Below are 13,313 nucleotides of genomic sequence, written 5' to 3'. Positions count from 1 at the left end.
AATGGGAGTTTTTATGATGAAATCCACTCAAATCAAACCAAAATATATCGTTAAATATGGATTCATGAATTTCCCCACACTTAAAAAATAGCATGTCCTCATGCTAATCACAATCAAAGGAGAAGGATCAAAGGGCAAGCGATTTATTCAATGCAACTACTTATATGTATGCAACGATACTAACTACTATCTATCTATGTCTATACTATGGTTCCTATGGAGTTTGGCAAAAACAAACAAGAGAATTCCAATCAATCCTAAATAGATCATTAGGGCCAAGGCATGAATATATATCAATATGATCAATGTCCAAAGATTTGATTTGAAATTTTCAAAAAGTAACAGCAACTTGCAAAAAGATACAATATAAGAGTTAAGAACCTAGAATTGAGTGATCGAATCCCTCACCAGATGTGTATACAGTCTAGTCGCTCAGTGTTTAGGGCTTACTCACTCAATTCTCCTTTAATCATGTTTTCTAAGATTCGCTAGTCATCTAACAATCAACTAATACTTGATGCATGAATTCAAATATCATGAGGTCTTTGGAGGATTGTAATGGGGCTAGGGTAAAGGTAGAATTAATAAGGCTAAGTGGACTTAGCAAATTGGATCTTTTATTAGCTCAAGTATCCCACCTAATCGTATATTAACCTATGTATACAAATGAAACCCACTTACTCCCTATTTATCCCCTTTCTCACATTCACTCATGCATTTCCTTTCTAATTCACACACATATGCATTATTTATTCACACTATTATTGTCATTTCTTTACTTTTTTCGTTAACAATGTACGTGCACCAAATTTTTTTCTTTTGTCATCTAAAAGAGATGCATATATTTTAAGTAATGAATGCATGAATGTTTAGGCATTTCTTCCATGTTTTCATAATGAAAGCCCAAAGTAACTTCTACCAATGTTTCCCACAAATTCCCCCAACACTTGAATAATACACACTCTTCAACCCAAGCTAATCAAAGATACAATTCATGGACATAATGATCTTTCGCTTAGGGTGAATGATGTGCTTAATATTAGAGTAAAAGGGGAATTAAAAGGCTCAAAAGTAGTTTACATGGGTAGATATAAGGGTTGGCCATATGGGTTAAGTGAGTTCAATTTCAAAAATGGCCTCAATCATACTAAATGCATTAAAAACATCAAACATAGGACACAAAGATTCAAACATATCTAAGATTAGAATCTTAAAGGAGTATAGCACACAAGAACAAACTTTGTTGTTGAAAATGTGCAACCACACAATTGAAGCTTAAATCTCACTAGGTGTTTTGTTCAAGCTCTTTTCTATGTTCCAAAAGAAGAACACTTCAAGCAAGTTCAAAAACAAGTTTTCAAATCTAGTCAATGGAACGCCTTAAAAGGTATTTCTTGAAACTTCTTTGTTGTTATTACCAAACCTATTTCCTATACTAGAAATGCAAATATTTACTACTATAAAACTATAATCAAGCTAAGATATATACAAGCAAACTGGGCATAGTCAAATCTGATGAAATACTAAACAAATATTCACAAAAGCATAGCTATCAAAACAAGAAAATGATGTAAAGTGTTTAGGAAGAGAAAATTTACGCCCCGAAATTTGCAGATCCTAAAAAATTTTGATAAAGAGAATTTTTTGTTGATCTAGAATTTTCTAATAGAATTCCTTCATTGAAAGTATAGTCCAAACTAACAACTAATTCTCAAATAAAATTTTAAATTCAAAAGAATGCCATAGTTCAAAACAAATATAAACCGGGAGTTTTAAGTCCCGGGTCGTCTTCCCTAGGAGTTGCAATGAAATGATCAATTATTGGCTATGGGGGAAATGGGTGTTTGAAGGCATGAGATAAGGAATGTAAATAGAAAGGAATGAAACGAGCATGCAAGGAATTAAATGAAAACAATTAAAGCAATAAAAAGGGAATTAAATGGAAAAAAGGGCTCTTGACAAGAATTGGAGAATTAAGCCTTCCTATCCTAGTTATGGACCACAAATATGTTAATTGTGTAGAATTAATCCTAATTATTCAATCCTATCATTGAGAATTTGTCAAAAGGGCATAATTGATCTCAATCCACAAGTCCTAGCCAACTCTATTAATCGAAGGCTTAGAGTTAGTGGAAACCAAATCAACTAACAATTCTAAAACAATATAGAATGGACATCCACCACTCAATTTCACCCGATTTCCCAACCAAGAGTACGGAAAACTAAGCAAAAATTTAGCTAAACATTTTATAAAACACTTGGTATGCATGAAAATAAAATCAAATTAAATTGCAATGAAAGTAAATTCTAAGGCTACCAAAAGCAAGAAAATAATGATAACAAATAAATGAAGCAACAATTAACCTGAAAACATAAAATTGCATTAATTAAAATTAAAATTAACAAGAGTATCCATTAACATAAAAGTGACAAAATTTAGAAATTGAGAAGATAAACTAAGAAAATCAAGACAATAGAACAAAGAAAGGTAGAAGAAACTAGATGAAAACAAGAATTAAAAAGAGAAATTACAAAGAAATTAAACTAAAAACCCTAATTTCTAGAGAGAAGGAGGAGCTTCTCTCTCTAGAAAATGACCTACATGTTGCTAAACAAACCCTAATTTCTTCCCCCTTTCACATGGAATGATGACCCTTTGATATAGCACTCAATCAACTTCAAAAAGTCCGAAAATTGGGCTTTGGAGGCCAAAAAATCGTCCTCACCGATTTGCATTAATGAGGTCACATGATGGCACCTGTGCGTACGCACACTTACTGACCCTTTACTTGTGCGTAAGCTCAGATTGTCGTGCGTACGCACACATACTGTTGTGCTTCTTTTGCATATCCATAGTAGATTGTGCATACGCACACTCTAGTGTGTGCTTCTCCTTTGTTTTCTTCATGTTTTCTCCCTATTGCACGCTTCTCCTCCACTCTCATCAAGCCATTCTACCCTATTATACTTGAAATCACTCATCAAAACCATCAAGGCATTGAATGGGATGAAAGTGGAATAAAATTGATTAAACTAAGCACAAAATAGCAAGTTTTCATAATTAAGCTTAATTTAGCGAGAGAACACAAAAGTATGCTATTTGGATGAATAAATGTGAGTTTATATGATGAAATCCACTCAAATCAAACCAAAATCTATCGTCAAATATGGACTCATGAATTCCCTCACACTTAAAAAATAGCATGTTCTCATGCTAATCACAATCAAAGGAGAAGGATCAAAGGGCAAGCGATTTATTCAATGCAACTACTTATATGTATGCAACGATACTAACTACTATCTATCTATGTCTATACTATGGTTCATATGGAGTTTGGCAAAAACAAACAAGAGAATTCCAGTCAATCCTAAATAGATCATTAGGGTCAAGGCAAGAAAATATAGCAATATGATCAACGTCCAAAGATTTGATTTGAAATTTTCAGAAAGTAACAGTAACTTGAAAGAAGATACAATATAAGAGTTAAGAACCTAGAATTGAGTGATCGAACCCCTCACCAGATGTGTCTACACTCTAGTCGCTCAATGTTTAGGGCTTAATCACTCAATTCTCCTTTAATCATGTTTTCTAAGATTTGCTAGTCATCTAACAATCAACTAATACTTGATGCATGAATGCAAATATCATGAGATCTTTAGAGGATTGTAATGGGGCTAGGGTAAAGATAGAATTAATATGGTTAAGTGGACTTAGCAAATTGGATCTTTTATTAGCTCAAGTATCCCACCTAATCCTATATTAACCTATGTACACAAATGAAACCCAGCTACTCCCTATTTATCCCATTTCTCACATTCACTCGTGCATTTCCTTTCTAATTCACACACATATGCATTCTTTATTCACACTATTATTGTCGTTTCTTTAATTTTTTTGTTAACAATGTATGTACACCAAAATTTTTTTCTTTTGTCATATAAAAGAGATGCATTTATTTTATGTAATGAATGCATGAATGTTTACCCATTTCTTCCATATTTTCATAATGAAAGCCCAAAGTAACTTCTACCAATATGTCTCACAAATTCCCCCAACACTTGAATAATACACACTCTTCAACCTAAGCTAATCAAAGATACAAATCATGGACATGATGGTCTTTTGCTTAGGGTGAATGATGTGCTTAATATTAGAATAAAAGTGAAATTAAAACGCTCAAAAGTAGTTTACAAGGGTAGATATAAGGGTTGGCCATATGGGTTAAGTGAGTTCAATTTCAAAAATGGCCTCAATCATACTAAATACATTCAAAATATCAAATATAGGACACAGAGATTCAAACATATCTAAGATTAGAATCTTAAAGGAGTATAGCACACAAGAACAAACTTTGTTGTTGAAAATGTGCAACCACACAATTGAAGCTTAAATCTCACTAGGTGTTTTGTTCAAGCTTTTTTTTATGTTCCAAAAGAAGAACACTTCAAGCAAGTTCAAAAATAAGTTTTCAAATCTAGTCAATGGAACGCCTTAAAAGGGATTTCTTGAAATTTCTTTGTTGTTATTACCAAACCTATTTTCTATACTAGGTATCATGCAAATATTTACTACTATAAAACTATAATCAAGCTAAGATATATGCAAGCAAACTAGGCATAGTCAAATGTGATGAAATACTAAACAAATATTCACAAAAGCATAGCTATCAAAATAAGAAAATGATGTTAAAGTGTTTAGGAAGAGAAAATTTACGCCCCAAAATTTGCGGATCCTAAAAAATTTTGATAAAGAGAATTATGTGTTGATCTAGAATTTCTTAATAGAATTCCATCATTGAAAGTATAGTCCAAACCAACAACTAATTCTGAAATCAAATTTTAAATTCAAAAGAATGCCATAGTTCAAAACAAATATAAACCGGGAGTTTTAAGTCCCGGGTCGTCTTCCCAAGGAGTTGCAATGAAACGATCAATTATTGGCTTTGGGGGAAATGGGTGTTTGAAGGCATGAGATAAGGAATGTAAATAGAAAGCAATGAAACGAGCATGTAAGGAATTAAATGAAAACAATTAAAGCAATAAAAAGGGAATTAAATGGCAAAAAGGGATCTTGACAAGAATTGGAGAATTAAGCCTTCCTATCCTAGTTATGGACCACAAATATGGTAATTGTGTAGAATTAATCCTAATTAGTCAATCCTAACATCGAGAATTTGTCAAAAGGGCATAATTGATCTCAATCCACAAGTCCTAGCCAACTCTATTAATGGAAGGCTTAGAGTTAGTGGAAACCAAATCAACTAACAATTCCAACACAATATAGAATGGACATCTACCACTCAAGTTCACCCGATTTCCCAACCAAGAGTATGGAAAACTAAGAAAAATTTAGCTAAGCGTTTTATAAAACACTTGGTGTGCATGAAAATAAAATCAAATTAAATTGCAATGAAAGTAAATTCTAAGGCTACCAAAAGCAAGAAAATAATGATAACAATTAAAGGAAGCAACAATTAACCTAAAAATATAAAATTACATTAATTAAAATTAAAATTAACAAGAGTATCCATTAACATAAAAGTGACAAAATTGAGAAATTGAAAAGATAAACTAAGAAAATCAAGACAATAGAAGAAAGAATGGTAGAAGAAACTAGATGAAAAAAAGAATTAAAAAGATAAATTACAAAGAAGTTAAACTAAAAACCCTAATTTCTAGAGAGAAGGGGGAGCTTCTCTCTCTAGAAAATGACCTACATGTTGCTAAACAAACCCTAATTTCTTCCCTCTTTCACATGGAATGATGACCCTTTGATATAGCACTCAATCAGCTTCAAAAAGTCCCAAAATTGGGTTTTTGAGGCCAAAAAACCGCCCTCACCGATTTGCATTAATGAGGTCATGTGGTGGGACCTGTGCGTACGCACAGACGTGTGCATACGCACACTTGCTGACCTTTTACTTGTGCGTACGCACAGATTGTCGTGCGTACGCACACATGCTGTTCTGCTTCTTTTGCATATCCATAGTAGATTGTACATACGCACACTCTAGTGTGTGCTTCTCCTTTGTTTTCTTCATGTTTTCTCCCTATTGCACGCTTCTCCTCCACTCTCATCAAGTCATTCCAACCTATTATACCTGAAATTATGAATTTAGTGTTGATATGGAATTTCTTAATAGAATTCCTTCATTCAAAGTATAGTCCAAACCAACGACTAATTCTCAAATCAAATTTTAAATTCAAAAGAATGTCACAGTTCAAAACAAATATAAACCGGGAGTTTTAAGTCCCGGGTCGTCTTTCCTAGGAGTTGCAATAAAATGATCAATTATTGGCTATGGGGGGAAACTGGGTGTTTGAATACATGAGATAAGGAATGTAAATAGCAAGGAATGAAACGAGCATGCAAGGAATTAAATGAAAACAATTAAAGCAATAAAAAGGGAATTAAATGGCAAAAAGGGCTCTTGGCAAGAATTGGAGAATTAAGGCTTCCTATCATAGTTATGGACCACAAATATGGTAATTGTGCAGAATTAATCCTAATTTGTCAATCCTAACATCGAGAATTTGTCAAAAGGGCATAATTGATCTCAATCCACAAGTCTTAGCCAACTCTATTAATGGAAGGCTTAGCGTTAGTGGAAACCAAATCAACTAACAATTCCAACACAATATAGAATGGACATCCACCGCTCATGTTTACCCGATTTCCCAACCAAGAGTATGAAAAACTAAGCAAAAATTTAGCCAAACATTTTATAAAACACTTGGTGTGCATGAAAATAAAATCAAATTAAATTGCAATGAAAGTAAATTCTAAGGCTACAAAAGGAAGAAAATAATGATAACAATTAACCTGAAAACATAAAATTGCATTAATTAAAATTAAAATTAACAAGAGTATCCATTAACCTAAAAGTGACAAAATTGAGAAATTGAGAAGATAAACTAAGAAAATCAAGACAATAGAACAAAGAAAGGTAAAAAAAAAAAACTAGATGAAAACAAGAATCAAAAAGAGAAATTACAAAGAAAATAAACTAAAAACCCTAATTTATAGGGAGAAGGGTGAGTTTCTCTCTCTAGAAAATGACCTACATGTTGCTAAACTAACCCTAATTTCTCCCCCCTTTCACATGGAATGATGGCCCTTTTATATAGCACTCAATCAGCTTCAGAAAGTCCCAAAACTGGGCAATGGAGGCCCAAAAATCATTCTAAGCGATTTGCATTAATGAGGTAATGTGCTGGGACCTGTGCGAACGCACACTTGCTGATCTTTTACCTGTCCGTACGCATAGATTGTCATGCATACGCACACATGCTGTTGTGCTTCTTTTGCGTATCGATAGTAGATTGTGCGTACGCATACCCAAGTGTGTGCTTCTCCTTTGTTTTCTTCATGTTTTCTCCCTATTGCACGCTTTTCCTCCACTCTTATCAAGCCATTCCAACCTATTATACCTGGAATCACTCATCAAAACCATCTAGGCATCGAATGGGATGAAAGTGGGATAAAATTGATTAAATTAAGCACAAAATAGCATGTTTTCATAATTAAGCTCAATTTAGGGAGAGAACACAAAAGTATGCTATTTGGATGAATAAATGTGAGTTTATATGATGAAATTCACTCAAATCAAACCAAAATATATCGTCAAACATGGATTCATCAATTCCCCCACACTTAAACAATAGCATGTCCTCATGCTAATCACAATCCAAGGAGAAGGATCAAAGGGCAAGCGATTTATTCAATGCAACTACTTATATGTATGCAACTATACTAACTACTATCTATCTATGTCTATACTATAGTTCCTATGGAGTTTGGCAAAAACAAACAAGAGAATTCCAATCAATCCTAAATAGATAATTAGGGCCAAGGCAAGAAAATATAGCAATATGATCAATGTCCAAAGATTTGATTTGAAATTTTCAAAAACTAACAGCAACTTGTAAGAAGATACAATATAAGAGATAAGAACCTAGAATTGAGCGATCAAACCCCTCACCAGATGTGCATACACTCTAGTCGCTCAGTGTTTAGGGCTTAATCACTCAATTCTCCTTTAATCATGTTTTCTAGGATTTGCTAGTCATCTAACAATCAACTAATACTTTATGCATGAATGCAAATATTATGAGGTCTTTGGAGGGTTGTAATGGGGCTAGGATAAAGGTAGGATTAATATGGTTAAGTGGACTTAGCTAATTGGATCTTTGATTAGCTCAAGCATCCCACTTAATCCTATATTAACCTATGTACACAAAAGAAACCCACTTACTCCCTATTTATCCCCTTTCTCATATTCACTCATGCATTTCCTTTCTGGTAGCCATTCTGGCGTTTAACGCCCAGTTTGCCTCTTTACTGGTATTTTGACGCCAGTGAGCTCCTTTTCCCTATGATTTCTCTGTTTTATGTCTTGAACCTCCATTTTCCTGACTTTTTCAATGAAAATATATTAAATAACAAGAAAAAAAAATTAAAAAGACTTATCAAACTGTTACGAACGTCTAATTATTGATAATGGCTGGGTTGCCTCCCAACAAGCGCATTTTTACTATCTTTAGCTGGACTTTACTGAGCTTTTAACTTAGTCTCAGCTTTGAGCATTCTTGCTCAATATTGCCTTCAAGATAATGTTTGATTCTTTATCCATTAACAATAAACTTTTTGTCAAAATCAATATCTTGAAGTTCTACATAGCCATATGGTGATACACTTGTAATCACATATGGGCCCCTCCACCGGGATTTCAATTTCCTAGGGTACAATATGAGCCTAGAGTTAAACAGCAGGACCTTCTGTCCTGGCTCAAAGACTCTAGATGATAGCCTTTTGTCATGCCATATTTTTGCTTTCTCCTTATAAATTTTGGCATTTTCGAAAGTATTGAGTCTGAATTCTTCCAGCTCATTAAACTGGTGTAATCTCCTCTCTCCAGCTACCTTAGTATCAAGGTTTAGGAACCTGGTTGCCCAGTAGGCCTTGTGTTCCAGTTCCACTGGCAGATGATAGGCTTTTCCATACACAAGCTGGTATGGAGAGGTCCCTATAGGAGTCTTGGATGCTGTTCTGTATGCCCCCAGAGCATTATCCAGACCTCTTACCCAATCCTTTCTACAGGCATTTACAGTCCACTCTAGGATTTATTTTAGTTCTCTATTTGAGACTTTAGCCTGCCCATTCGTATGTGGATGATATGGAGATGCCACTTTATGGTTAATTCTATATCGGACCAGAGCAGAGTCAAGCTGTTTATTGCAGAAATGAGTGCCTCCATCGCTGATCAGTATCCTATGGACACTGAACCTGCTGAAGATATGCTTTTGGAGGAACTTCATCACTGTCTTAGTATCATTAGTGGGTGTTGCAATTGCCTCTACCCATTTAGATACATAGTTTACTGCCACCAGAATGTAAGTGTTTGAATATGATGGTGGGAAAGGCCCCATAAAGTCAATTCCCCATACATCAAACAACTCAATCTCTAAGATCCCTTGTTGAGGCATGGCATAACCGTGAGGTAGATTACCAGCTCTCTATTAACTGTCACAGTTACGTACAAACTTTCGGGAGTTTCTATAGAGAGTAGGCCGGTAAAAACCACAATAGAGAACTTTGGTGGCTGTTCTCTCACCTCCAAAATATCCTCCATATTGTGATCCATGGCAATGCCATAGGATCTTCTATGCCTCTTCTCTAGGCACACACCTACGGATCATTCTGTCTACACACCTCTTAAAGAGATATGATTCATCCCACAAGTAGTATTTCGCATCAGAAATCAATTTTTTCTTTTGCACCTTACTGTACTCCTTGGGTATGAATCTCACAGCTTTATAGTTTGCAATGTCTGCAAACCATGGTACTTCCTGAATGGCAAAGAGTTGCTCATCCAGGAAGGTTTCAGAGATCTCAGTAGGAGGGAGGAACACTCCTGCTACTGGTTCTATCCGGGACAGGTGATTTGCTACTTGGTTCTTTGTCCCTTTTCTGTCTCTTATTCCTATATCAAACTCTTGCTGAAGCAACACCCATCTTATGAGTCTGGGTTTTGAATCCTGCTTTGTGAGGAGATATTTTAGAGCAGCATGGTCAGTGTATACAATCACTTTTGATCCTACTAAATAAGATCTGAACTTGTCAATGGCATAGACTACTGCAAGTAACTCATTTTCTGTGGTTGTGTAATTTTTCTGTGCATCATTTAAAACACGGCTAGCATAATAAATGACATGCAGAAGTTTATTATGCCTCTGTCCCAATACTGCACCAATGGCATGGTCACTGGCATCACACATTAGTTCGAATGGTAATGTCCAGTCTGTTGCAGAAATAACTGGTGCTGTGACCAGCTTAGCTTTCAGAGTTTCAAACACCTGCAGACACTCTGTGTCAAAGACAAATGGCGTGTCGGCAGCTAGTAGATTACTCAGAGGTTTTGCAATTTTTGAAAAATCCTTTATAAACCTCCTATAGAATCCTACATTCCCCAAAAAGCTTTTGATTGCTTTAACATTGGCAGGTGGTGGTAATTTTTCAATTACCTCTACCTTAGCTTGATCCACTTCTATTCCCTTGTTCGAAATTTTGTGCCCAAGGACAATTCCTTCGGTCACCATAAAGTGACATTTTTCCCAGTTTAGAACGAGGTTAGTCTCTTGGCACCTTTTTAGAACAAGTGTTAGCTGGTCAAGGTAGGAGCTGAATGAGTATCCAAATACTGAGAAGTCATCCATGAAGACTTTCAGAAACTTCTCTACCATATCAGAGAATATAGAGAGCATGCACCTCTGAAAGGTTGCAAGTGCATTGCACAGACCAAATGGCATCCTTCTATAGGCAAATACTCTAGATGGACATGTGAATGCTGTTTTCTCTTGGTCTTGAGGGTCTACTACAATTTGGTTGTAGCCTGAATAGCCATCCAAAAAGCAGTAGTATTCATGACCTGCTAATCTCTCTAGCATCTGGTGTATGAATGGTAAAGGAAAATAATCCTTCTTGGTGGCTGTATTGAGCCTTCTGTAGTCAATACACATACGCCACCCTGTAACTATTCTTGCAGGAACCAGTTCATTCTTTTCATTACGAACCACTGTCATGCCTCCCTTCTTGTGGACAACATGGACAGGGCTCACCCAGGGGCTATCAGAAATAGGATAAATAATCCCAGCCTCTAGTAACTTAGTGACCTCTTTCTGCACTACCTCCTTCATGGCTAGATTCAGCCGCCTTTGTGGTTGAACCACTGGCTTATCATCATCCTCCAATAGGATCTTGTGCATACATCTTGCTGGGCTAATACCCTTAAGATCACTTATGGACCACCCAAGAGTTGTCTTGTGTGTCCTTAGCACCTGAATTAGTGCTTTCTCTTCCTGTGAATTTAAAGCAGAGCTTATGATCACTGGAAACGTGTCACCTTCTCCCAGAAATGCATATTTCAGGGATGGTGGTAGTGGTTTGAGCTCAGGTTTAGGAGGCTTATCCTCTTCTTGAGGAGTTTTTAGAGGTTCTTCCGTTCTCTCTAGTTCCTCCAGATCAGGCTGAACATCCTTAAAAATGTCCTCTAGCTTTGATTCAAGACTCTCAGTCATATTGACCTCTTCCACCAAGGAGTCAATAACATCTGCGCTCAGGCAGTCTTTTGGTGTGTCTGGATGCTGCATAGCTTTGACAGCATTCAACTTAAACTCATCCTCATTGATTCTCAGGGTTATCTCTCCTCTTTGGATGTCAATGAGGATTCGTCCAGTTGCTAGGAAAGGTCTTCCTAGAAGGAGAGTTGCACTCTTGTGCTCTTCCATTTCCAGCACTACAAAGTCAGTAGGAAAGGCAAATGGCCCAACCTTGACAATCATGTCTTCAATTATGCCTGATGGGATTTTAATGGAACCATCAGCAAGTTGGAGGCATATCCGAGTTGGTTTAACTTCATCAGTCAAACCAAGCTTTTTGATAGTGGATGCAGGTATTAGGTTGATACTTGCCCCAAGGTCATACAGAGCTGTCTTGGTACAAGCACCCTCTAATGTGCAAGGTATCATAAAGCTTCCGGGATCTTTAATCTTTTCTGGTAAGCTTTTCAGAATGACTGCACTGCATTCTTCAGTGAGGAAAACTTTTTCAGTTTCTCTCCAATCCTTCTTATGGCTTAAGATCTCTTTCATGAACTTAGCATAAGAGGGTATTTGCTCAAGTGCCTCTGCAAACGAAATCTTTATTTCAAGAGTCCTGAGATAGTTTGCAAAGCGGGCAAATTGTTTATCCTATTCCGCTTGGCGGAGTTTCTTAGGATAAGGCATCTTGGCTTTGTATTCTTCAACCTTAGTTGCTGCAGGTTTATTTCCTACAGAAGTAGTTGGAGAAGCCTGCTTAAGGGGGTTGTTATCAGCACTTGCAGGTGTTTGACCCCTTATTGGCGTTTGAACGCTAAAATTGGGGGCTGCTTGGGCGTTTAACGCCATATTGCCACCCTTTTCTGGCGTTTGGACACCAGCATTGGCTGTCCCTTGGGCGTTTAACGCCACTTTTTCACCCTTTTCTGGCGTTTGAACGCCAGAATCATTCCTCTCTGGGCTCTTACTGTCCTCAGAGGGATTTTGGGCAGTGGTTTGGTTATCCTTTGTTAGCTGTTCCTTTCTTGGCTTCTTGCTACTTTGGATTGATACATTTAGTGTTTTCCCACTCTTTAATTGAACAGCTTGGCATTCTTCTGTTATCTGTTTAGATAGCTGTTGTCTTGTGATAGCATGGAAACTTGTCTCTCAACAATTTTCCTTCGGCAAGTATACTGAATTGTCGTCAAGTAAAAACTCACAATAGAGTGAGGTCGAATCCCACAGGGATTGATTGGACAAGCAACTTTAATTAGAGGAATGTTCTAGTTGAGCGAAGCAGAATTTGGTTTGAGAGTTGCAGGAAATTAAATGGCGGGAAAGTAAATAGCAGAAAATGTAAATTGCTGGAAATAAAGAGCTGAATGTAAATGGCGGAAAGTAAATTGCAGAATCTTAAATGGGAATGAGGAAGATGCTCATAAAAGTAAATTGCAGAAATTAAAGAGAATGGGTAAGATCAGAAATGGGGATTCATTGGGCTTAGGAGATGTTGCATTCTCCGGATCAAGTTCATTTTCATCTCTTTCTCAATCAATGCATTCATTGATCTCCTTGGCAATCTTAAGTGGTCGAATTCTAATTCCTTGGTAATTCAATCTCTCAAATCTTGATCAATAGCCAATTCCTTGGTCAATTGCTCATGAGAAGAGATGAAGTATGGTCACTGATTATACCACATGCATTCCCAAATCAAGTGTTGGTAGGATTATAGT

General features: G+C 36.3%; 1 pseudogene; it reads right to left on the bottom strand.

The window, feature by feature from the left end:
* The window catches only part of LOC148573893 (uncharacterized), a 35,836-nt pseudogene extending 23,362 nt beyond the window's left edge, over nt 1-12,474 (bottom strand).
* Between the last annotated feature and the right edge of the window lie 839 nt (nt 12,475-13,313).

Source organism: Arachis ipaensis, chromosome B2 (assembly GCF_059453495.1).
Source record: "Arachis ipaensis isolate K30076 ecotype BB chromosome B2, ASM5945349v1, whole genome shotgun sequence".
Lineage (NCBI taxonomy): Eukaryota > Viridiplantae > Streptophyta > Magnoliopsida > Fabales > Fabaceae > Arachis > Arachis ipaensis.
Note: the sequence above shows the minus strand (reverse complement) of the source record. Positions and strands in the feature narration are given on the sequence as shown.